Source organism: Panthera leo, chromosome A2, assembly GCF_018350215.1.
Source record: "Panthera leo isolate Ple1 chromosome A2, P.leo_Ple1_pat1.1, whole genome shotgun sequence".
NCBI classification, from domain to species: Eukaryota; Metazoa; Chordata; class Mammalia; order Carnivora; family Felidae; genus Panthera; species Panthera leo.
Window position 1 is genome coordinate 70,930,417 of NC_056680.1, and position 25,995 is coordinate 70,956,411.

The window sequence follows — 25,995 nt, forward strand, 5'->3', positions numbered from 1 at the left end:
AGACCCACTTCACAGGATCTTTAGGGGATTAAGTGAGGCAATGCCATACCGTTCTATACGCACCGAACGGAGTAAGAGCTTAGCAAATGTCAGCCGTAGTTATTGGACAGAGTGTGTAGATGAGTAAACGCTATGAATCCAAAACAAAAGGATTGTGTTTTCTTGAGAATACACATAGGTTTTGAAATTAAGGGAAAAATGTTTGGTAAAAGTAATTTTGAATTTGCTGGACTCTGAAAAATAGTTCAAGATGTTTCACAAATCCTGACTGTAACCAAGTTTGCTTATCTTAAGGAAGGATGGATAACGAAACCAAAGTTTTTGTTTTGTAGCATTCTTCTGAATGCATTCTTCTGGGAGCCAGAAAATAGGGAAGAGAATTTTGAGAAAATTTGTTTTGTTTTGTTTTTTTTAACCTTGAAAACTAACATTATGTGGCTTAGAATAAGAAAGAGCATATGCGCATCCCTTTTCTTGATTCTTTTTCTGGGGTAAAGTGTTTCTCATTTATGAGGTGGTTTGGTTGTATTAGAGTTAGATTTTAAATGTTTCTTAAAAGGAGATTTCACCTTTTTGAATCAAGTGACTAATGATGGATAATCTGATTCTCATAAGAGCCCGGGCTCTCTTGAGCTCCAAACTCGTGCCCCTGAACCTGGCAACCTCTGATTCTTATTTTGGCCAAGTGTATCATCTTTCCTGCAGTCACCCAGGCTTGAAACCACACCGTCACCTCTGACCCCTCCGTCTCTCATGCTTCCCACATCCTACCAGTTTTGAAGTCCTGGTAGATTTTCCTCTGTAATTATTCACTCCTGGGTCCCTTCAGGCCACCCTACTGCACTGTGCTATTTAAAACCTACTACCTCATGCCTAGACAGTTAAAGCAACCTTCTATCCACTCACCATGCCTTTTTCCCTCTGCTGTTGTCATTTATGGAACTTGCTCTTGCCAAATTAATCTTTTTACGGTTCTGCTTACGCCACGCCCCTCCTCTGGAACCTTCAGTGATTCCCAGCTACCTAGAGGATACAGTTCAAAATCCTTTGATTGACACTTAGGTATCTTCCAGAGTCTGACTGCAGTCTTTCTCGTCTGACATGCTGCTACCGTACTGTCGGCTCTGTAACCCATATTTTAGGTAAATTGAAGGGCTCTTTGCCTTCGTTTGCGTGTTATTCTTCCACAGAAGGAGTGTAAGTTCTTCTCAGATGTGACCGTGTCTTCAGTCTCTTTCTCTCTATGCAGTCTTGTGTCCTTTTGGGGAATTACCTACTAATGCTTGATTGTTTGGTATTTTATTTATTATTGTTACGTTCATTAATAGCCTGTATTTTAGAGAAGTTTTAGATTTACAGCAAAATTGAGCAGAAAATACAGAGAGTTCCTGTATACTCCCTTCCTCCCTAGATCCCCTATGAACCAATACTGGTACACTATTATTAACTGAAGTGTGTAGTTTTCATTAGGGCCCACACCTTGTGTCATACTTTCTGTGGGTTTGGACACATGTATAATGATGCGTAGACACCGTTACAATATCATACAGAATAGTTTCCCTGCCCTAAAAATCCTGTGCTCCACTTATTCCCCCCTCCCCCCTCTGTAATTCTTAATTTTTACCATTTAGTTAAAACTTTTTGAAAGGGGCACCTGGTTTACCCCCACCCCCCCCCCCGACACCCCACCGCGCTTCAGTGTTTTGTGCTTGAGAGCCTCAGCAGGTACTCAAGCGGCCTGTAAGGTGCCTATGGAGCACAGGTATGAGTGCTGAGGTTTGAATCCCAGCTCTGCCACTTTGTTGCTGTGTGATTTTAGGCTAATTACTTAGCATCTCTGCAGCTGGCACAGTGAGTACCCAAAATGTCAGCTGTTGTTAGTAATAGTATAAGTTGGCAGGATTTCATTCACGGACACATTTCATCTTGCTCTTTCAGCACAGCATCGTTTGGAAATACTCTAGGGGTGGATAAGCTTTAATCTGATTGAGAGAATCAGAGGTTACTGGTTTACAGAAAACCCTGAAAATGTGGTCCTCAGGACCTAGCTTAACAGCAAGTGAGCAGATGACGGGAGCCGGGATCAGCAAGCTACCTCGAATCACTGGTCCTGAAACTGGTACAAGTTTGGATTTAACTAATCAAATGCTTTCAGGGTCTACTTCTCATTCATAAATATTCATTCAGATTATGGGATGAAATCAGTAATTCCTGTGCCAATGGGCTTCCCTGAGGACAAGGCTCCTTTTTCTCACGTATATAGTTATTGGATTTCTCCTCTAAAAGGACAGTTATTGGGCCCTCAGATAAATCAGGAGTGAGTATCAAGCCCATCTTGCCACAGCTTTCCAAAGTTGGGAGTGAAAAGCCACAGCGTGATGTGTTCTGCCGGCGGAAAGTTTCTGGGCTGCTTTGATTACTTGTGATCAAGCGATGTGGTTATTTCACATTGCCAGAAGGAAACTGGTCAGAATCAGAAACAGTAACCTCAGCAGTAACAGCTCGGGGCCAAACAAAATGGCGCTTGTGGGTGGGCGGTCTCCCAATGGGGAGGTAGCTTGGTGGCCTTCCCCCTCGCACCTCTTTGGCCCAGGTGGGTGAAGGGCTGGTGCTTCCAGGCAGCTCGCAAGGTGCGATGCCAGAGGATTGCCATCCCGAGCGCTGGATCCGCAAGGGTCCCAGCCGGAGAAGGAGGCGGGGTGACGGTAAAAGCAAAAATCTCCGTGTTATCTTGTTTACATGGAAATCTTTCCAAATATATCTGCTGCAATTCATGTTTATTTTAAAAAACTTACATGCTGCATAATTCACTCTTTTTTGTTGTGCAGTTCTAGGAGTGTTGACAGATCTCTAAAGTCACGTAACCACCACCACAATCAAGACACAGAACGGTTCCAGCACCCCCCAAAATTTTGACACACACTTGTTTTTTTAAACTTGGCTCAGCAATACATACCATCAGAGTCAACAGTAATAACAGAAAGTTCTAGAGCAGCAGTAGCTGCTGGATGTTATATTTATTTTGTATTTTTTAAAAGTCCATGATTTTTTTTAGGCCCTGTTAACATTACTTACTGTTAGGTTTTAACTTTTTTTTTTTTGAATACATCATGTTGAATTGGTAGTAGAAGTAAAATGTTCTTGAAAATTGCCCAGAAGTATATGACCTAGTGTCTCTGCCAGTCTGTTTTCTTTTCTTTCTTACTTTTCTTCTTTTTTTTTTTTTTTTGAGCGTCCAGTCAATGTATTGTTTCCTTTTAGGCCAATTTAAAATGTCATTTTACTTAAAACTACAAGGCACTCATAGTAATGAGGGCTTTTTCTGCTGTTTTGCCTCCATGAATTAATTGCACGAGAACGTTACAACATTTAATGCAGCTCCAACCTAGAGAAAAAAAAAATATCAAAGCCTTTGTTCAATCTGTTTTCTTTCTTCCTCCTTTTGCTTTTTTTTTTTTTTTTTTGTAACCTCACTCTCTTTCCCCTCTACTTTTATAGATCGGACTTCGTCTTGGGTAGAGGAAATTTTTATATAAAAGTTATCCCCACTCTGACTTAGACTGCTATTTTTTTTTTTCCTTTTTCACTCTTCCCCCCCCCCCCCCCCCCCCCCTTTCTTTGACTCTTTCCTCTTCTTGAGCTGGCTCTCTCTCACTCTCTCTCTCTCTTTTTCCCTTTTGGTTGTAGAAAGTTGAGTTCCATCCCAATTATTAAATCTTAGGAGACCATTCCCACATGGTTCCGTAAATGGTAGCTTCATCCCGTGTCCCTTTCATCTTTCCCCCTGCTCTCTGGCTTGACAGTTGAAAAGGTCTGGCTGTGCCACACAATGGTTTGATTGGTTTCTCTGGGGGAGACTTTTCCCTGGCTCATCATTCGCCAGGCAGGTGGACCAGAAAGTCTCTTGATTCTTTTGTTGCCTCTCAAAGTCCGAGGTCTTTGACTGAATAAATCCGCCGTCATGGGATAATTTGCTAAAAGGAGCCTGGAAGATGTGAGAGAAAAGCCTCGCGACTTGGGTGCTGCATTAATGAAGTTTGCAATTGAAAAATCACCAGGAATGCAGTGGGTGGAGACGGGCTTCTTTTATTTCCCATAATAAACTTTTAGTTCTATCATTTCAAGCATGCCCGACCCTCGGCTTGCCTGCCGCCCGAGTGTGTTCACGTTTGCACCCCAGTTTAAGGGGACAGCCCTGTCCGGCTGCAAGCCATTTGGGCGCTGTGTCTAGTTAGTCATTAGATTATTACCAGTGGATGGAAAGAATTCCATATGACAGGACTAAGGTTGAGTTAACACAGGACGGAAAGTAATTTACAGATAGGCTGTCCCCAGCCATCTTTGTAGCCCCTGATAAGGTTTCATTTCAGAATGGATAGGCGACATTTCCACTCACAGGCCCATTCCGGGACACCTGTGATAACAGCTTCTGGATCCTAATTGAAATTGGTTTCAAAATGGATTTTCACTTTTCTCTGTCTGTGGAAAATATTGAATGGACTCAGAGCTGCCACAGAGAACCCCGGACCTTGGAAAATGGAGCGGGAAGCCAGGATCATCTTTCATAACAGTGTCGATGATATGACAGTTTTGTTATCTGTCTTATTAATGAAATCATTGATCAACTGATGAGGGAGATAATAAACTACGTTCCACCATGTTCACGAAGCTCAATTAGATTCATATTACAAATAAGAAGCGGGGTGTGTGTGTATGTGTATGTGTGTGTGTGTGGAAAACAAACAAGGGAGCTAAAGTAGTAAAGGTCACTTAAAACTTTCATTCCCAAAGGGACCATTTCAGATCAGGACATTCTGAGTGATTGCAGTCCAAGTAATTTTGAAATTATCGAGGCCAACATGGTATTCCAGGACCTTCCTTTTGGCCAATGAGGAGTTAGCCAGCGTTTTTAGTAAAGATTCATGAAGTGAAATTCAGAAGTCGGTGGAGGGGAGGGGCGGGCGGGAGTGGGGGAGAGGGAAGTTCTGAATTAAGCACTTAGGAATGGGCAGAATGGGAGAAACAAAATCCACAGAACCTCTTCCCTCCCCATGGTGAAGGGATTTGGGGCTTGTCCTGGGTACATACAGTGGATAAGGAAGACCAAACTGAAAGAAAAGTCGCTTATTGTCTGTTCCGCTCTTAAAGCGCTTTGGGAATCCTAGTAAGATGGGAATTAGGTTTGGATTTAACGAGGTGGCTCTATTGTTTGGTGTGGGGCTGCCCTGGAATGTGCTCTCTGTTCCTCCCCAAGGAGGGGAAGAGATGCTGATGTCTGCTCATGTTTCACGGTGAACTGTATTCCTAGGTGTTTCTCCTTCCTCGGTGCCAGCGAGGATCAATCCAGTCCCATCTGAGCTTGAAAGAGGAGCCGTGATCAAAGGCTCTAATGATGTCACTGATCTCTGGTGATTGATTAGGAACAGGAGTTCTGGGGAATTCTGCCTTATAATTCCTTATATTTCCTTATCATTGCAAATTCGTTAGCGTCTACCATTAGGGCAGCCAGCTCCTGATCTGCAAAATTACAAAAACGAATGACAGAGAAAACGGTGGATTTTTCTTCTGGATCTATTTTTAAGTATATTGGAACCATGGCTACATTTTATAAGCAGCCTTCCCCTTTAAGTGTACCGCAAAGATGTAGAATTCCTTATATAACTTGGGATACATATTTTGGAATTCCGCACATAAGTTGGGACAGTATTTGGGAGTAAAACCATTTACACTTCCCAAAGCAGTTTAATTATATATGGGTAATGGTGTATTAGGTAGGTCACCAGTAAGTATATTTAAATGCCTTATTACCTTGGAAATTTAAGATTTTAGGACTTAAAAATTCCTTTTAGTTACTTTTATGGAACTAGTTAACGTTTTCGTCTTGCCAGTCAGAAACAAACATTAATGCGTTCCATGCCAAGGAGGTGAGAAACTGGGACAACTGGGGAAGATTCAAGGTGGAAAGAAATAATAATAATAATTAAAAATAAAAAAAAGCAACAAGAGAGAGCGAGAGAGCTCTTTCTGGAAGCGCTCTCAGTTGTACTGTAACTATTGGCTTAGGTCCACCTAGAGTAGGGACTGATTGCAAAAGCATAGGAAAAAATTCTGTTTTGGAAGGCACTGCAGTCCAAGAAAGAAAAGTTGAGTGGAAAATGGAGAATGTACAATATTATTACAGTTACTGTTACCTTGTACGGTTTGCTCTGGGGTGTCAAGGACTATTGCTTCATACTTGCTTATAGCTAATTCCTTTCACAGAAAACTTCATTTTGAGAACCGCCCTGAGTAGGACTGATAAATGTGTTTATAGTCTAAAGAGAAGAGATCATGCAAATGAGCCCTTGGGAGAAGATGGTGAGGCAATTATGAACACTAAGCTTTAAGGGATGTCAAAGACTCCCCTTTCACAGAATATTTTTGTTCTATTGGCAGTGATAAGAAAAATAATCTCAGGCCTTTGCCTGTAACCAAAAGAGAACTTCTAGAAAGAAAAGAACAATGGCATGGTTAAAATAATGGAACTTCCAGAAATGTAAACATTTTCTGGTAAAATATGAACCTAATACTCAGTCGAAGAGTTCTTCCAAGCATTTAAAAATTAGAGAACACACAGTGGCCCATTTCACATTAAGTTTAAATCAGATCTGTCTTGAAAAACTAATGTTTCTAGGCTTGTTTTCAAATCCTGGCAAGTTGCAGAGCAGTAGAAAAGTTCCTTTCCTATAAATGTTGACAGCAGTTCCGGTGAAGGCTAACAATGTTTTATAAATAGAGTTTACTTAGCAGAAACCATATGTATGCCTAGTGAAATAACCTCACATTTATTTATGTTTTGATTTATAGAAAACATGTGCCCCTTGACAAAGCCTTTGGGCTGTTTTCCGCAATTAAAAGGAATCATGTTGGAAAAAAATAGCTACCATCTTAATGGGAAACTTTTTCACATAAATTCAAAGCACCTTCTTTGATCAGTTTCATGAACATTGAGACTATTTTCATCCATCAGTTTAACCCCAAAAAAACTGGGTGGATGGAAGAAAAAAAAAAAAGATGCTTAAAAACATGCACACACAGGCACCCAGCATATATACTGGCTGAATACTAGAGAATCCAAGGATACGAAGGGCTGGGTATGAGAACAGAGGCAGTTGCAATGTTCTAGCAGGAAAATTTCTCTTGTGGCTCTTCCTGCTGGTGACTAGTGTTGGTATAGCACCACACAGTACTCCTCTGGTTTGCTTTGGTTGTTTTCTTAGACTGTCCAGGGGGAACAGGGTCCTATATGTACCTGTTGCTAGGCCTTCATCTGACTATCTGAAAAGTATCTATCCCTTAATTCTCTTTCCAACAGCAATAGATGATAAGGATAGAGAGGGATAAGAAGGTGCTTTGTAAATTCCTTATCCCCTTTTTCTTTTTGAAGAAAAAGATCATATAATTTAAATATAAACTATGTGCCTGTTGCTTATTCCTGGTTCAGAAAGTTCAGGGTTGGGAAGGAGTTGCAAAGAAGAGAATCTCATTCGTGTGTTAAGAAAGAAGTGGTTATATTAGCTGGGGCCAGGCTACAAAAATAGTGCTTAATTACCATGCTAGACTAGATCAATGATTTTTGTGCTGCTGAGGGGAGGGATTGGAGGCAGGGAGAAAGTCAGTGTTTAAATACAGAAATTTAGTAATACGTGGGTATACTAATGAAACAAGTATGGATCTTACATCTAAGTGCTGGTTTAATTTTGTACCTTGTTTTAATTTGAGAAGCTTTTCATTTTGAAGTACATCTGAGAGATTATATGTGCTTAAAAAAAGAGGTAAGTTTTAATGGAAAATCTTTCTCATGAAGGTAATGTCAGTTTTCCACGGCCTAGGAAAGCCTAGCCCCTGCCTCCATGCAGTTGGGAACAAGTTCTATCCAGCAATGTGGCACCATGCGAAATGAACCATCTTTTTCAGCATGGGGGCTTAACTGGCAGTCTAGGAACCCTTGAGGTTCGTGGATCTGCTTCAGAAAATGGACCAACACCTTGAAATTATTTTATGCAACGCTTTATGGACAGGTGCCTGTGCCCTCTTTGTTCAGGTTCTTAAAGACATTCATGACATTGTGTTCGCCAGAAGCAACTTGTCTGCGGGAAGATTTCGGAGCTTTGACTTTCTTTAGGAAAATATTGATTGAAGGAGTAGGATGGCTCTTTGAAGGAATGATTATCTTAGGAGACAAGAACCCTGTAGTGATTAGGGACCACGAAACTGAATCTTTCTCATGTAAAATGTGAAGGGATAACCACAGTGGTGACACAGCTTACTTGATAGGGGGCTGCACATTAAGAATCCAGAAGATTCTGTGTGCACATCACTTTATCTCACTTTAAATGAGGAGCTTGGGCATGCGATTTTAAAGAGCTTTTCCCCTCAAAACCTCTTGTCTCCATGATATCCACCTTAGGTTCCCCAGGAATTTGGAAGAATGTATGGCGACAGGAAAGATGTCTGGTAAATAAGAGGACCTTGAAAGGAATGAGGTAACAATCTGTGTTTAGACAGGGAAATCCACAATTCTTTCAAATGGATTGTACAGGTCATATGTACATGTCTGTCTTGGGGTAAAAGCTGCTGCTGATTTTGTTTAGGCCACAACGTGCCATCACATTGGTAAGTCAAGACCATCCCAGGTATTTTGAAGGGCAGTCTATAGATAATAGTCTTAAAACTCTAGGGAGATTTCTGCCCAATTTTGACTGAATTGCTGATCATTACAGGTAATTACTACAAAAGCACTGGGTCCTCTGAAATCTGAGATTTGTGTGTCCTTGATCCAGACCTGGTTTCATTAATTCCTGGCCCAACTTCTAGTGTTCATCTTCTTGGTAGGACAGGGTCATAGTCTGTGTGGGGATGGCTGGAGGAGCGTTTTGCCTTTTGGGTGACTACCTCTTCCCAGACCTTGGCCTTCTTGTAAACCTCCTGAACTCTCCTCACGGAGCGCTCCGCATAGTTTTCTGTTTGGCATCTGGTTTGATGTAGTTCTGTTTTAGCATGGCTTCGCTGAGAGCTTTTGCAAATTTCTTTGATGCTCCTCGATGTGCTTTAAACTCTTTGGAGTGGAAAAAAGGACACAAAACCAAGAGCACAATAAACTTTGATTACCAGGCTCCTAAACACCGAACCTCTCAAATAACCCGCATTTGTCATTATTCTCTGAGAGGGGAATTTATAGGCTGAAGCTGGGGAGTGTTACTGGTGCCCTTCACATGCAGCCCAGGGAAGGGTACCGAGCCAAAGGTCAGAGGGCGCGTGCAGAAGGGAGACACTACTGCACCCCATAAGGAAGATGAGATGGCTCGTTATACAGAGACTGGTAAAATAACGCATTTTGGAAAAGCGTTTCAGTGGAAATGGACACTCAAGAGTACGAACAGTAAAGGGCACCTCTCGCTTAAGCAACGTCTGGGCAGCCTGAGCCCTTAGGACTATCTCTCTTATTTTCTGCTCTCCTCTCCAACCTTTTTATCTGTTCGTTTTTATAAAAGGAACATGTGTTCATTGGGAAATTCAGGAATGCACAAAGAAACACAGGGACGTGTCCTGGGTCTCCCCATCCAGGGTTGGCCTTTGTTAACCCTTGGGCTTATTTTCAGTCTTTCTCTGTCGCCGTCTCTGGCAGGGACTACATGTCCAGGCAGCCATACTTGGGGGACATTTTCCATGTCACGTGCTACCCTTCTGCAGCTTAACTGGTGATGTGGGGTAGTCAGCCAGTCCCCTGTCATTGCATGCTGACGTTTTTCTTCTCTTTTTCCCATTGTAAACGAGGATATGATGAAGATCCTAAAAACGTCTGTGTGGCTTGACTGCGTCTTCCCGAATTAGTTCCAAGGGTGGTAACAACTTAGAATTCCAGCAAGCTGTTTCTGGGACTGCGCCTTCTTAGGAGCACTTGGCAGCATGGTATCATAGGTGAAAACTTCCCCTCATTTTTAAAAGTTTTTTTTTTTTAACATTTATTTATTTTTGAATGAGAGAGAGAGAGAGAGACAGAGAGAGAGAGACAGAGCATGAGTGGGGGAGGGGCAGAGAGAGAGGGAGACACAGAATCCGAAGCAGGCTCCACGTTCTGAGCCATCAGCACAGAGCCCAATGCAGGGCTTGAACTCACAAACTTTTTGATCATGACCTGAGCCGAACTCGGACACCTAACCAACGGAGCCCCCCAAGCGCCCCAAAAGTTTTTAATTGAAGTATAGCACACAGATAGGAAAGTGCACAGGGCACATGGGAGCAGAATGATGAATTTTTCCCAAAGCTAACGCATCATCTAACCAGCATGCAAATCCAGAGGGTATCCTTTTCGGTGGTGTTGAAATATTTTTTTTTTTTTTTTTAATTTGTAGTTCTTTGGGGATAAAGAATTGTGAGTTGTCCTGTCACTGATTTGAAATGATACTTCTATCTGACACTGCCTTACTCTATTTTGTAGCACCCTTTTCTGAACTGTTTTTATTCTATTGACCTGCCTGTTCTTTTTTTTTTTTAATGTTTATTTATTTTTGAGAGAGATAGACACAGAGCACGAGTAGGGGAGGGGTAGAGAGAGCGGGAGACACAGAATCCAAAGCAGGCTCCAGGCTCTGTGCTGGAGCCTGACACGAGGCTTGACTCACAAATCACGAGATCATGACCTGAGCCAAAGTCGGACGCTCAACCCACTGAGCCACCCAGGTGCCTCTAGACCTGCCTGTTCTTCAGTCAAGTACTACCTTCTTTCAGACATTACAACGTACAATATATTTACCTGATAGTGCCCATCATCTTTTATTATTCTTCCTTTTCAAATGCTTCTTGGCTTCTCTTCGGTTTTTTCTCCTAGATGAGCTTTAGGGACATCTTTTTGAATTGTGCTGTTAATGAATTCACAAATATGCGATAAAAGTATAAAGTCATGATCGATGAAATCAGTTCAGCAGTAGTGGTTACCTCTGGGGAGAGCAGAGAGGGAATACGGTGGGGAGGGTTCAGATATATATGTACCACCTTGTTTCTTTTTTTAAAAGAATATTTATATATTTATTTTTGAGAGAGAGAGCACGAGCAGGGAAGGGGCAGAGAGAGGGAGAGAGAGAATCCCAAGCAGGCTCTGTGCTGTCAGCGCAGAGCCCAATGTGGGCTTGATGTCACACACTGTGAGATCATGGCCTGAGCCAAAATCAAGAGTCCGATGCTTAACCAACTGAGCCACCCAGGCGCCCCGTACCACCTTATTTCTTTAAAGAGGAAAGGTTTTAAGCAAATATGGCAAAATATTAAAGTTATTAGATCTGGGTGGTGGGTAATCTTTCTTGATGGTGCTTATGTTATTCTCTGAAATACGTTGCGATTAAAAGATACCCTTTTGAAATTTTGCTTGGAATTACATTCAGCTGGTTTGGCCAGGCCTTACTGGAACCCGATGGTCGTGGGCCACAGTCTTGGTTGGTCCTCGGCCGCGTCCTCGCAAGGTGACTCCATCAAAGCATGCACACATACACACTCTTTTGGCATCCACGTTCTGCATTCATCTTCAAAAGTAGTTTTTAGAAATCTGCCCCTTCTCGGAAGATGCTTAGGAAATAGCAGTTGGTAAGACCTAACAGGTGTTTGCTTTACTCTCACCTTTTCTACTTTACCTTGTTCTGGAAGCAATTTAATTTTAGCTTTGTCTCATCTGTCTTGAATTGAAAGTTGCCGGTACATCGATAAGTGCTTGAGTTAATGCAAATATCCCTTGTATTCTCGCAGGAGAAATACCGTGCTCCGCTTCCCTGCATCAGGCTGCATTTTTATCCAGTCCCAGCAGCTGCCCTCTGTATTCCCTGATAGTGGTATCTGTTCCGTGGTGGCTTTTTCTGCTGAAATCAATCAATGCCAGGGTCAGGGATTAGGAGTGGGTTGAGGCTCTTTGTTATTTGTTTGTTTATTTGTTTGCTGGTGTTGTCGGGAGAACTTTGATAGCAGTGGAAAAGGCCTAAGGGATCTTGGCTTTCTTACTTTTGACCTTAAGTTACCCTGACCGTGGGGTAACCCCAGCTAAATAATGAGTAGGGGTGCTGGATTTAAGATGATGCTGGGCATGGCCACATCGAAGAGAAAAAAAGGTGGGTGAGGCATATGGTCTCGGGGCTGTGTGGGACGTGTTTCTGTGCCACATGTGTAGGAAGCAGAACTCCTAAAAAGAAGACCGTCACACATCTTGAAGAACGCCAAGTAGCAAAACGTACACCCCTTTGAAGATAGGAAGTGTTGCCATCAAAGGTGTAATTCCAGTGGTTTCTGAAGCCTCAGCTTTGTTCACTGGAAAGCATGCCCACAACCTGCTGCCTAGAGCTTTTGGAAATAATTGAGAGACACGACTCTTGCGTCTTCTCCAAATTTCAGATCATTCAGTGTTCTGTTGGCCTTTTGTCTGGGGAGATATGCATTCACCAGAGCCATGCCAATAAGTACAGAAAATTTGCCAGCCCACAGAGAAATTCGAACTTCCCTTTTTTCCCGCAGGAGTGTCTCAGGGAAATCATGGATACAATAGAACTTTTCATGTCTAGACCCTGCCCAGGGGATTTCTATCTAATAAGAACCTTTTCTTTTTTTTTCTTACGTGTATTCGAATGGAACAAAGCTCAGGAAGAGGTTGGGGATAGGATGCAGGGAAAGAAAATATAGGAAACCCCGGGCCATCCTATTTTCCCAACTCCTTGGTGCCCAAGTCCATGGAGTTGTAAATGTAAGGTTCTTTTTTTTCTGCTATGCTGCCCATGGCCAACAGATACTCCTAAGGCCTTGCTAAGTGCCAAACATTGTATCTGATGCTGAAGATTGATAAAATATGGGGCCAGCTCTCAAGATATTTACACATGAGTAAACGGCCACATTACAGTGTACTTACTAGGTATATGTAAGTGATGCCCACAGAGTGTCAAGGCAAGTCTCATAGAAGAGTAATACTTGAATTAGATCTTATATAGGGTTAAGGTGGGGGCAGACAGGAGTTGTGGGGGAGTGGCTGGAGAATAAGAAAGAAAGTCATTCCAGGCAGAGGGGAGCAGCCTTGGAAGTGGGGACGTTCTTGGTGATTTGGGGAAATGGTACCCGGCAGCATAGGCCATGTAGCGGCTATGCATGGGTTGTGCTTATGGAAATGCCATTGGAAGGGGCACATTGAGGCCACATAGTGGAGGCCTGTGAATGCACAGCTGATGAGTCCGGGCTTTATGCTTAATGTGAGTGGGAAGAGGGGAGTGAGAGCGTGTCATCTGCTTAAGTCGCTGGAGGGGAGAGTGGAGGCGTGGAGGCCCCCAGGCGTCCGGCGGGCGGTGCACCTGCTGCGGAAGTGGAGGGCAGAGGGAGGTCATGTCAGAGGAAGGCAAGAGAAGCAGCAGAGAGAGAAGCGAGTGGGACCAGGGGAGGCCGGGATATGCGCAGGAAATCGGGAGAGGGGAGGAGGGGCCCGGTGGGAGGGAGCTTTCGATTTTAAGCCCTGTGACTTCCAGGGTGTATTGGAACCGGACAGAAAGGGCTCAGGAGGAAGACAGGCTGAGGATAAAAATTCAGGATGCATCTCAGAAGTATGTGGGTAGTAATGGCAATGGGAAGGAGTGAAAGGGAAGGGGACACAGCAGTGGGCGGGACTCGGGAGGGACATCTGGCAAGTAAGAGGGGATTGGGCTAGAGGACCAGGACCACGGGGCGGGGCGAGGTTGGGGGGAGATAGGGGTGGCGTCCAGGCTGGTTTAGGTTAGGGGGACGCAGAGGTGAGATGGCAATAAAATGGACTGCAGAGGGAGGCCAGGCGGGTGGGGCAGGGGAGCCGTTCTGTGTGGGTCGCACGTTAAGGAGGTGGAGGACACGTGAGCTGGAGATGTAGGATGGGCGTCCGAGTCGGGTGGTGGGTGGAGGGCAGTGAGGGGCACAGAGAGCAGGGGTGGGGGCTGTGACAGGCTGGCCATGAGGCTTTGCAGGACCCATGGGGCAGTGCTGATGGGCCGGCCCGCGTGGCCGGACCTTGGGATGTGAAGCTTCACCTGTGAGTGAATCTGTTGGTACAAACTAGAGGGAAGGGAGGGAGATGCAGAGATCCCGTGTCTGCCTGTCTCCGTTTCCTCCGTGAACTTGTAAAGGGTGACACAAAGTAGCAGGAGTGGGTTTAGGAATGGCAGATTTTTGTGAGGAGTGGGGAGTGCTGAGTATTCACAGGTAGGACCCCCGGGAGCATCAGGGACCCGGCTCAGGGTGGATGTGACCAGGGTTGGACGGCATCTGTAACCCCATCGGCTGCAGCTGGGGTCTGGAGGAGGCCAGATGCAAGGGCTCCTGTGTCTCCTCTCAGCCGCTCAGCGTGGTAACACACACACACACACACACACACACACACACACACACACACGTGCAGGGAGGGTTCACACCCTGGGTCACTTATTTGCCCAAGAGGACAGTTCTGAAAGGCCCTCAAAGGGAGGAGAGCCGTGGCCTCGCCTTCATTCATAGGGATGTCCTGAATGAATCCACCATACTGCCTGGTTACTGACGTGCAATGGATAAAATCAGTACTGACTACTGCCCCGACATAAATTGCTTGCTTTTAGTAGAAACGCTGCCGTGCGTGGTTTTAGAACCAGGAGGGCTACCCGGCGGAGCAGTGGAGTGCATTGCTTTGTTGTGTGCGTGATCCTATGAATTTCAGGTGAGCTCAGATTTGGGGGATAACACTGACCAAAGATGGGCCAATGACCTTATGCTTGGAATCTTATCGCAGTCTTGTTTACTGTAAGAGTTCAATGTTGTTTTTTTTGTTTGTTTTTGTTTTTGCTTTTGTTTTTTTTTTTTAACGCTGGTTCCTATGTGTGTGTGTGTGTGTGTGTCTGCTTGTATCCACTTTGACCTTTTAAATTCTTTTATTTTTGGGGAGCCTGGGTGGCTCAGTTGGTTAAGTGTCCGACTTTGGTTCAGGTCATGATCTCATGGTTCGTGAGTTCGAGCGCCGCGTCGGGCTCTGTGCTGACAGCTCGGAGCCTGGAGCCTGCTTTGGATTCTGTGTCTCCCTCTCTCTCTGCCCCTCCCTGGCTTGCTCTCTCTCTCTCTCTCTCTTTCAAAAATAAATATTTAAAGATTTTTTTAAAAACTTAAAAAAATAGAATACATTCTTTATTATAAAAATAATTACTTTAAAATTATTTAAAAAATTTAAAAAATTTTTTCAATGTTTATTTATTTTTGAGAGAGAGACACAAAATGTGAGTGGGGGAGGAGCAGAGAGAGAGGGAGACACAGAATCTGAAACAGGCTCCAGGCTCTGAGCTGTCAGCACAGAGCCCGATGCGGGGCTCGAACTCACGAACTGTGAGATCATGACCTGAGCCGAAGCCAGACCCTCAACTGACTGAGCCACCCAGGCGCCCCCAAAATTTTTTAAATGTTTATTTTTTTTTTGAGAGAGAGAGACAGAACATGAGCAGGGGAGGGGCAGAGAGAGAGAGAGAGAGAGAGAGAGAGAGAGGGAATACCAAGCAGGCTCCACACTGCCAGCACACAGCGCAGTTTAGGGCTCTAACTCACAAGACTGTGAAATCACGACCTGAGCCAAAACAAGTCAGATGCTTAACTGACTGAGCCACCCAGGTGCCCCTTAAATCCTTTTAATATGGAAAGCATATTAAAATCCCTTTTTTGTTGCCTGTTCGTGTATTGCTTAGTGTTTCTTAAAAGGAATGGTTAGGATTTGAATTTATGTCTGTTCAGAAGACATTGGAGAAATACTGAGAGCTGAGCTTTGCACACACACACACACACGCACACACACACACACACACTCACACTCTCCTCTTCCTCCCCATCCCTAGCTGGTTTTCCTTAAAGGACTGCAGCTGGGCGGGAGCCCATGGCCATGATATGCTGACTAAGACCAGGGGGAGGGGAGTAGGGGTCCGGCTTCACGCTGACTGTCTTGGCAACTGGAGAAGGAACTGTGAGCTGCTGGGGGCCATCAGGTAGCCAGATGTGTAGATGTGATGAAGGAAGCAGCAGGGGAGGAGGGCAGAAGAGATGCCCAAGGATTGGACTAGGAAAACAAAACAGCGACGTTCCCCTGCCAGCCGGCCACCCCTCCTGGAGAAGGCAAATTCTTTTCCTAGGAGAATCCATCATTCCATGTGTGGGGAGGTCCTGCGCATAGGCTGCTCTGGGGGGAGGAAGCCAGAGCCGTCCAAACAGCAGGTTCTGCTTGCCCGAAGCCCCGTGGAAACCCCAAGAAGTGTTGAGAGACCCCAAGCACCCAGGCATCCTCAATGCTGTGTGACGGCCTGCCCTGTGCAGCCTGCAGGACCAACGAGGCAATTTCATGGTTTCTGGTTCTCTTCTTTCTTTGTTCTGTTAATGATGACGGAGTGACAGCTTTGAGGACTTTGCTGTGGGGACAGATACACATGTGGAGTCCTAGAAATTGCTTCCTGAAAAAGAGCTGGAGAGGTGCAGGAGGGCAAGCATTCAGGCATCTGTGTTTCCTTTGGCCAAATTAGTTCAGTGTTTTCTGGATTCAGAAAGCATGACCATCATATGAAACCTTGCAAAGAGCCTCTTATGGCCAGCTCGGTTGTGTGGGAAAGGAGGGCAGAGTGAAGGAAAGAACCTGTGGGGTTGATGTGCTCCCACCCTGTGCCTTGTGATCCCAGTGGCCACGGCCCAGTATTCATGTTGGCTCTTTCAAAAGAAATTCACAGCACTTTTGCTGAGATGTCCCTTGTTCGCCACAAATCACAGCCTGCCAGAACCAGATGGAGTCATCTGTGCTAAACACCCATACCACAGGTGAGGAAACTGAGCCTTGGAGGTTGGTTTCCCAGGGTCCCCTCGCTGGTCAGAAGCGGGACCGTCCCCAGGCTCCTGCTCTCCTGGCTCTCGGCCTCCTTCTACTCAGAGCCTGGTGGGGGTAGCAAGCCACACAAGTGGCGATACCACACTTCGGTGTCTTGAATCAAAACACCAGAAGCGGCAGCTGCCGCAGAACGTGAGCGGTGGTAATTTTCTGTTGGGTGATGTTTCGTTGCCAACCACGACGAAGTCCCCATGAAATACGTACACATACACAAGTTGTAGAAGTGCCACTGAGCATGTGTCGTCTCCGGTTCTGTGTCAGTACACAGCACGCGCATGTTTCCTCTCTGAAATCTGTGTCCTTTCTTTGCCATTAGAAAACTGAAACACATGATTCCATCTCAACGCAGCAAACTGAAAAAGGGCTACTTTGAAATACACATGACAGTCTCTGGAAACACTTTAAAAGGCACGACAAGCACTCAGTAGAAGGGTTGTCTTGTGTCATTGCCCATGGCCAGTGGGTCTTGGGATGGGGACCTTCATCGCCTGTCTTACAGCTGTGGAGATGAGAGTTCTACCCCATGGACTCATGTGTCAACTGCCTACAAGTGCTGGCCGCTCACTCTTTATTCATTGATGTTGGAAAATTCTTTTAAGTTTATTTATTTATCTTGAGAGAGAGTTTGAGCAGGAGAGAGGCAGAGAAAGAGGGAGAGTCTGGAGCAGGCTCCACACTGTCCGCACAGAGCCCATGCAGGGCTCAAACTCATGAAACCGTGAGATCATGACCTGAGCTGAAGTCACGAGTTGGACACTTAACCCACTGAGCCACCCAGGCGGCCCAGATACTGGGTAATTCTGAAATGCTCACCATCTTGTTGTTTCTCAGATCCTAGAGTGCTTTGTGCGTTTTCGTGTCTCTTTTCAGACAGGTTCATCTTGAACCAGTCTAGATATGAATGTCTTTCTTTTTTCCCCCTGGAAAGTCCTGACTGAAGGAGATTCTTCTGTCTCATGTTTTTCCCACAGTGCCCAGGAAGTCATGAGAGAGCGAGAATAAAACTCGGAGCCTGGGCCTCTTTCACAAACTGAATGGCCAGACTAGCCTGTCCACTGTGAGAAGCATCTTTTCAGACCCAAGAAAACCATTCCTGCCAGCCTTATTGTAAATTTACAGAACTCGCTGGTCTGTGAGCATCACTTTTTATGTGTATACCACTGCTCCTTATAGGAGACAAGTTATTTTAAAAACAAACACCTAGGGGCACCTGGGTGGCTCAGTCTGTTAAGCGTCTGACTTTGGCTCAGATCATGATCTTGCAGTTCGTGAGTTCAAGCCCCACGTCGGGCTCTGTGCTGACAGCTTGGAGCCTGGAGCCTGCTTTGGATTCTGTGTCTCCCTCTCTTTCTGCCCCTTGTCCGCTCACACTATTTCTTTCTCTCTCTCTCTCTCAAAAATAAACATTAAAAAAACCCACACCTAATAATTTTTTAAAAAAATGTTTATTTATATTTGAGAGAGACAAAGACAGAGCATGAGCAGGAAGGGGCAGAGAGAGAGAGAGGGAGACACAGAATCCGAAGCAGGCTCTAGGCTCTGAGCTGTCAGCACAGAGCCTGACGTGGGGCTTGAACTCACGAACTGCGAGATCATGACCTGACCTGAGCCGAAATCAGACACTTGATGGACTGAGCCACCCAGGTGCCCCCCCCACCCCAAATCTAATAATTTTTAATTGGCCAGCAATTTTTAGAAACAAAGTTCGCAGGTGAAAAAGTAAGGTCAGTGGAATTCTGACTTCAAAATCTTGGAGGAACGAAGCTTCTAGGGATGCAGTTGATGTAGAGAGAGGTAGAGGGGGTTTTCCAATCCATTCCATTCCCTCCGTTCCAAGTTGGTGGCCCTCCCTGAAGAAGTTGGAGGATGCTGAATAAACTTGGGCCTTGCCGGCAGAGGGTGGGGGGGATACATTTGCACAGAGAGGTACCGCGTGGACTGTGCCTACTCCGTGGCCATGTGTGGTGTCCACTCCCTGACTGGGAAATGCCTGCCCACCCCCAGATTGCCCTCCACACGTCCGCGCCCTTCTCCCAGGTAAGGTGCCGAGTCAGTGATCCACCTTTCTGTAAATTCAAGCCTGCCTGTCCCTTTCCCACCCTGTCCCGGTCAGAAGCACTTCAAACCACGGATGTGAGAGGAGTGGTTGATTCTCTGGTCTTCTGGATCCACGTAGAGTCATGCTAATTCTTCTTCCACAGATACTTGCAAATATTTGAAGACGAATAAGCCCCCAGGGCCTCCTTCCCTACTTCTTTCTACCTTTTTTCTTCTCTGGGTTGGCTTTGAGTATTCACTGTGTGAAAGTGTAGAACACAGCTGAGCGGGACCGCTTCGGTTCCTGCGTGAGATTCAGGCCAGATTTGGGCACAGCCGCCTTTCACAGCTGATCCACTCCTCTCGACGGAAAAGTGCTCGCCTAGCTCACCTTTCACTGCCAAGTCCTATTTCTGCCACTCTATGAAAATGACTTGAGTATTGATTCTTTGGGCCTCAATTATAGGCCTCGATATTTATCCTTATAAAATTTCTTCCTCTTCGCCTCAGCCTGACATGACTCCTGCCCTCAAAGAGCTCGCCACGTTGTTGATTTACGAGGCTCAAGTAAAAAGAGAGGACACACGCGTGTACGTACCCACGCACACACCCTCAACACGGGTCTGTTATCACCTCTCTTCTGTTTTTGCGCAAGAGCCATCACGCATAAGAACTCGCTTTAAAAGTTGTTGTGACCCTGGAACCAAAACTGACAGAGACAGGAGAGGAAGGAGCTCAGAAGGCCTCGCCCAGCCTGGCTGGCGCTGAGGCCTGCGCGGAGAGATGTGGAACGGAGGGGAGCACTGTGTCCCAGGAAAATCAGAGTTCTCATTGTTTTAAGAAAAAAAAAAAAAATTTTTTTTAATGTTTGTTTTTTTTTCTTTTTTTTTTTTTCAAAAATTTTTTTAATGTTTATTTATTTTTGACAGAGAGAGACAGAGCATGAGCAGGGGAGGGGCAGAGAGAGAGGGAGACACAGAATTGAAAGCAGGCTCCAGGCCCTGAGCTGCCAGCACAGAGCCCGATGCGGGGCTCGAACTCACAGACCGCGAGATCACGACCTGAGCCCAAGTCGGATGCTCAACCGACTGAGCCACCCAGGTGCCCCTAATGTTTGTTTTTGAGAGAGAGGGAGAGCACGAACAGGGAAGGGGTAGAGAGGGAGACACAGAATCCGAAGCAGGCTCCAGGCTCCGAGCTGTCAGCACAGAGCCCGACGTGGGGCTCGAACCCATGAACCCTGAGATCATGACCTGAGCTGCAGTCTGACGCTCAAATGACTGTGCCACCTAGGCACTCCCTGATTGCGCTTTTAATGTGCTTCCTGCAGAGTTAGGAGAACTCGGTATCTTGTCTGTTGTTTACCTTGCGTACAAGCGCGTGTGTATCAACAATGGAAATTTTTCATCTGCTCCCAAGCAGGCCGGCAGCCTGAAAATCATTTTCAGAAATTTTAGAAATGTTCGTAACCCAACTTTGTGGTGAGTAGGGAAAACCACATCTAACATTTGGATCAAACTGTGCGTTTTCAAAGCACTGCTGTCTCTTGCACGCCTAACTGGCATATTTCTAACTCTGTTCTTCAGATTTGCAGTGCATTGTTTTGCTTTTGGTTATTGACCAACTGCTTTATAGATGCCATTTGTTATCTATCATCATAGTAAATTTAGGGGGAGAAATGCTTTGTCATTGTAGTTGGCAGGGAGATTGTCCCCAGCCTTTTCCGTGGTAGAAAAAAGAAACTTTCTGAAAGAAGTTTGAGAATTTTAAGGTATGCATCTTCAGAATCATTGATTGTGTTTTTTAAACATTTTTTTTAATGTTTATTTCTGAGAGAGAGACAGAGTGTGAGTGGGGGAGGGGCAGAGAGCGAGGGAGACACAGAATCTGAAGCAGGCTCCAGGCTCTGAGCTGTCAGCACAGAGCCCGACCTGGGGCTCAAACTCAGGAACCATGAGATCATAACCTGAGCGGAAGTCGGATGCTCAACCGACTAAGCCACCCAGGCGCCCCTCATTAATTGTGCTTTATCTGAGTATTTTTAAACTAAGAGTCCAACATTTTCTCTGCAGGAAAGTTAATCCGTGGATGTGTCGCACGCGCATGTGTGCTCCTGTGAGTACATGTGTGGGGGAGGGCATGTCTGAAGGAGGCATCGAAGTTAGACCTTAAGAGGGATTTACTGATTCTTAAAGATTTAGATATTAAACCAATCTCTTGAGGGAACTTCTTTGGTCTTGATATCTTCCAGGGCCATTTGCCTAGAAGGCCTTCAGTCCAGGTCTTGCCAAACCACCCTGTGATGAGGTAGAAGCTGGTTGGAGAGCAAACAGAACTTGCCCTGGCCTGTGAGGCCAGTCATACAATCCTCCCACGTCCCTGGAGTTCAGCACCCCTAGGGGGTGGCTCTGCAGCCCGGGTCTGACAGGTGGGGGAGCTGGAAAGACGCCCCTGCAACCTGCTTCCTTCCAGAGACCAGGCATCCGCTCTTGGCTTTTTGCAGTCCCCTCTCTGCCCTCACCTGGCACCTCCTATCACATTTCCTTTTTTTTTTTTTTTCCCCAGAAAATTTGTCTCTCTCTGAAGGTATTTTACTTTTCACGTGTTTGCATGTTACTGTCTCTGCACCAGGATCTAAGCACTAAGAGCCTCTCCTGTGGCCTTTACACTGTACTTGTGCTTGGAACAGGGGCTCGCACAGTGTGGGGGCTCAATAAATACGTGTGGAATGGATGGGTGGGTCTAAAAATGACCTCAACCTGCACTTGGCGGGATTTAGGAGAATTTTCACTTCTTTTATAAGATGCTGTTCTATATACTCTCTTCAGCTTCCGGTGGGTTCTATGAACTTGCAGAGCAGATGATTGTGCCATGTATTTTGGGGCAGCTACACCTATATTTACCAAGATCGTTCTAGTCTGCTCCCACTTTCAGTCTGTCTTTACGGTCTTTGACTGGTTTCTTTGGAAACACAGCTGTGGGCTTAGTGAAGATGATGGGGAGCAAAAGCCTTCTGCACACATGGTGTGAGCCTTCAGGGGCTCTGCCAGGTTCTGGGACACCCCGTCAGGAAGCTGGTTCCGTCCAGAGTAGGAGGGCAGTGCTTGTTTCCACGGCTGAGATGGTGAAGCCTGAGATCTCCATCAGGCCTGGGAGTAGTGAGCTGCCCTCTTGCAAATGGTAAACACAAAGGTGGGCAAAAGTGGCCTCCTTCCTTCTTTGGAAAGTCAGTAGAGCTCCCTGCTCCAGGAGCGTGACATTTGTTTCCTGCTTTGAAGTTGTATAATGAAGACTAACTTGGGGAGTGTTTGAACATATGGCTTCAAGGCTGTCTAGTGGCCAAACGTCTCAGCTCTCTAGTGAGTGACTGTGTTTTTTATTTTATTTTATTTATTTATTTATTTATTTATTTATTTATTTATTTATTTATTTTTTAGAGGGAGAGAGAGGGAGGGAGGGAGAGGAGCAGAGAGAGAGGGAGACACAGAATCCGAAGCGGGCTCCAGGCTCCGAGCTGTCAGCACGGAGCCCGATGGGGGGCTCGAACCCACGAACCGTGAGATCGTGACCTGAGCCAAAGTCAGATGCTTAACCCACTGAGACACCCAGGGGCCCCGTGAGTGACTAGTTTTGGCTTCAGTTATTTCCATCAGAGGATTAAAATAAGAAAAGGTCTTCCAGTGTCAGATCCCCGCACTTTCTAGAAAGGAGCTCCTGTGTTGGCACTTTACCTTAGCTGAGGGATCTTCCTTATGGTGGCTGAGACATACAGCCTTTTGCCTGGTGTTGGTGCATTAGACAACGCCTCAAAATGGGGTAATTGTTGCCTCATTAGTCATCTGGCTGCGTAGATGTTGCATTAGCTGCTGAGAGGTTGTGAAGACTTTGATCTTTCTAGAGACCCTGGGAGAGGTCAGCTCCACTTCAGGGCATCGTGAGCAACACATACGGTGGAGAACTGTACTGGGTAAAGGTGAGTTCTACAGCTGGACAGACTGGGATGTGAGTTCTGGTCCTGCCCTTTACAGCAGGGAGTCGGGGCACTTGGTACCAAATACCAAATAAGTTTCCTTGTTTGTGAGGCGGGGATAACTGGCTACACTGTCTGAGAGTTACCGCCAGGTGTGATAGCATAACGAGGAGGAAGTACCCACGTAGCTGTCAAGTCCACGTTCCTCTCCTTCCTTTTGGAAACGTGTTCCCTGGCTTCTTTCACGTTTTGTTCCATGAGTCAATATGGTGCCAGCCATTATTAAAATAGGGTTTTTTTTTCTTTTTCTTCTTTTCTCCTCTTTCCTGTCCCCCCTTCCCACCGCCTTCTATTCCTTCTATTCCCCCTCGATTAGAAAGGTCCAAATTCTCTAGCATCTCAAACGAGACGTGAAACCACCTGGAATATCTCTCCCCAAGTTTACCAACAGAGTTTTAAGAGGAGAATTGGAGTCTTCCTGTCAGAAACGGTATTGTCTTCATCAGGTTCATGAGGTCAGAGCTAAGATGAAACAGAAATGGTAACGTAGGGGTGACAGAGGTGGTGACCTCTTTAAAGTTTCCATGAATCAAACCTTTAATTCTTGTTAAAGTGAGTACTGGCCAATGTTTCTTGCAATATACTGTTTTGGTTGTTTTTTGCTGAGTAAACATAGATTTATTTATTTATTTATTTATTTATTCATTTATTATTTGAGAGAGAGAGCACGCTTGCGCAAGGGAGGGGGGTATAGGGAAAGAGAGAGAGAGAGAGAGAGAGAATCTTTTTTTTTTTTTTGAATTCTTTTTAATGTTTATTTATTTTTGAGACAGAGAGAGACAGCGTGAGCACGGGAGGGGCAGAGAGAGAGGGAGACAGAATCCAAAGCAGGCTCCAGGCTCTGAGCTGTCAGCACAGAGCCTGATGCGGGGCTCGAACTCATGAACTGCAAGATCATGACCTGAGCTGAAGTCGGATGTTTAACCGATTGAGCCACCCAGGCGCCCCAGAGAGAATTCTTAAGCAGGCTCCACGCTGAAGCCTCAGGCGGGGCTTGATCCAATGACCCTGGGATCATGACCTGAGTCAAAATCAAGAGCTGGACACTTTCAACCAACTGAGCCACCCAGGCACCCCTAAATACAGATTTTTTGCAAGGTCTTTCTTGGGAGGTTCATCTTGCGTAATAAAATGTTAATCAAGATTGCTTTGTGGGACGATGATCTGTGTATCCTCTCATATATCTGCCGTCTCCTCCATGTTTCCCAAAGCTCCAGTTTAACACTGTTAAGAATTGTTAGCTTACATCAGAAGAGCTGACCTGCAACTATGTTTCTTTGCTACTTCTTCCTAAGAGAGATTTATAGTGTACGGTCCCCCCATCCCCCATCTGAAAGTAGAGCGTTCCTGTGAAACCTTTCTAACTTGAAATGGTGTAAAATGAAGAAGAAGCAATGACTGTTCACTTACATGGAAAATTTGGGGCGCCTGGGTGGCTCAGTCAGTTGAGCGTCTGCCTTCAGCTCATGCTGTGATCTCATGGTTTGTGGGTTCGAGTCCTGCATTGGGCTCGCTGCTGTCAACGCCGAGCCCAGTTGGGATCCTCTGACCCCATCCCTCTCTCCCCCTCCACCTCTCCTGCACTCTCTCAAAAGAAAAGAAATTTAGATGGAAAATTTTTTTTTAGCATTCCCAGACCCAAAAACTACCTGTCAGGCTTTTCTGATACCTTAGGACACATCTTGCTAACAGATACAGAGAATAAATAGCGATAAAACAAACGTTCACAGACAGTGGTGTCTAGGTACTGAGCGCAGCTCCTGGGGAAGGGGCTGGAACAGCCTGGGATGTGCGCTGCCTCTGTAACAGCTCCCTGCAAAACACAGGCTGACTGCTAATTTTGCCATTTGGCCTTTTTTGGAAAAGCAAAAATCGTCCTCAGGTTTATGAAAACAGGTAGTAATGTTAGAGCAAAGTGGCAGGACGTGAACTCTTGAAAAGTGGGGGATACCTGTATCTACATTTAGATATAGGCCCCTTTAAAAAGTGTTTCGCTTTCTTTTTAGGACCATGAAGTTATCTTTAGTCATAGCTAAGTGAATAGGGCCAGAATTGTTTCCTGAAACATCTCGGGGACCTGCCTCACTTATAGATGTGCTACTTAACGTTAGTGAGGATGAGAGGCTGTTTGCTTTTCTAACTATTCATTTTTGCATTTCACTTTGTTTAGCTTACTTGAGACACTCCACCTGGACAAGCTGGCAGCACAATCACGTTTGAAAAATGATCAAAATGGAAGTAAATTTAATTACAGCCATTCTAGCTAGAGCCAAGATACACGGAACATGACATACTGTGTCTTTTCAGTTGGCCCATGTATCCTGCAGGGTGAAGACAGTCAACCAGATTTATTGAATGCCTGTTGCTTCATCCATTAATTTCTAACGTGAATAGTTTTTGAAAACATCGTATGTACCGGACATTGCTTTTGCCACAGTTGCTGTGATGGAGCGTAAAGCAGGGGTGCTGACATTGTTGGGACTGGAGGTGGGCATCTGGGAAGACTTTCTGGAAGAAGAGATATTCACTCTAAAACCTATAAAATAAAAAAAAAAATAATAATAAATTGGAAGAAAGCCAAGTAAGAATAGTTGAGAAGGTGGGTACAGAGGGAATTAGGTTCCAGACAAGCAGCAGGTGAAAGGGATCCTTGTGTATTTAAGCAACTAAAATAACCCCAGCGGAGCTAAGGAATGGAGTGAGAGGGGGTGCGTGTTGTTGAGACTGGGTCTTGGTTGTGGAGGTCCAGGATGCCTTGTTTGGATTCTATCCAAAGGGCAGATAACGTGTTCAAGCATGGATGATAGGACTGTATTTGGGTTATATCACTACAGCTGTAGTGTTTGTAATAGGGCAGAAGGGGGCTGCACAGAAGTCAGGAAGACCTTGTAGGCTACTGCATGAACTCTCATGCACTCGGGTGGTGGCCTAGACTCCTTGGTGGCAGTGGGAGGAGACAAGTGGAATGCACTAGAGACACGAGCTTGAGTTTGGCAGGGTGTATGGGGGTGAAGGAGGGACAGTG

The 25,995-nt window shown here is 45.4% G+C and overlaps 1 protein-coding gene across 4 annotated transcripts in view; it reads left to right on the forward strand.

Moving 5' to 3' along the window:
• Positions 1-25,995, forward strand: part of GLI3 (GLI family zinc finger 3) — a 279,195-nt gene that overhangs the window by 19,028 nt on the left and 234,172 nt on the right. The window contains exon 1 of one of the 4 annotated variants that reach the window (XM_042914455.1): positions 22,844-22,913. The exons of 2 other annotated variants lie outside the window; for them this stretch is intronic. The gene's annotated coding sequence lies outside the window, so the exon portion shown is untranslated. Of the gene's footprint in view, positions 1-22,843; positions 22,914-25,995 lie in introns of those variants that run through there. One more of the 4 variants, XM_042914394.1, reaches the window with a different exon arrangement.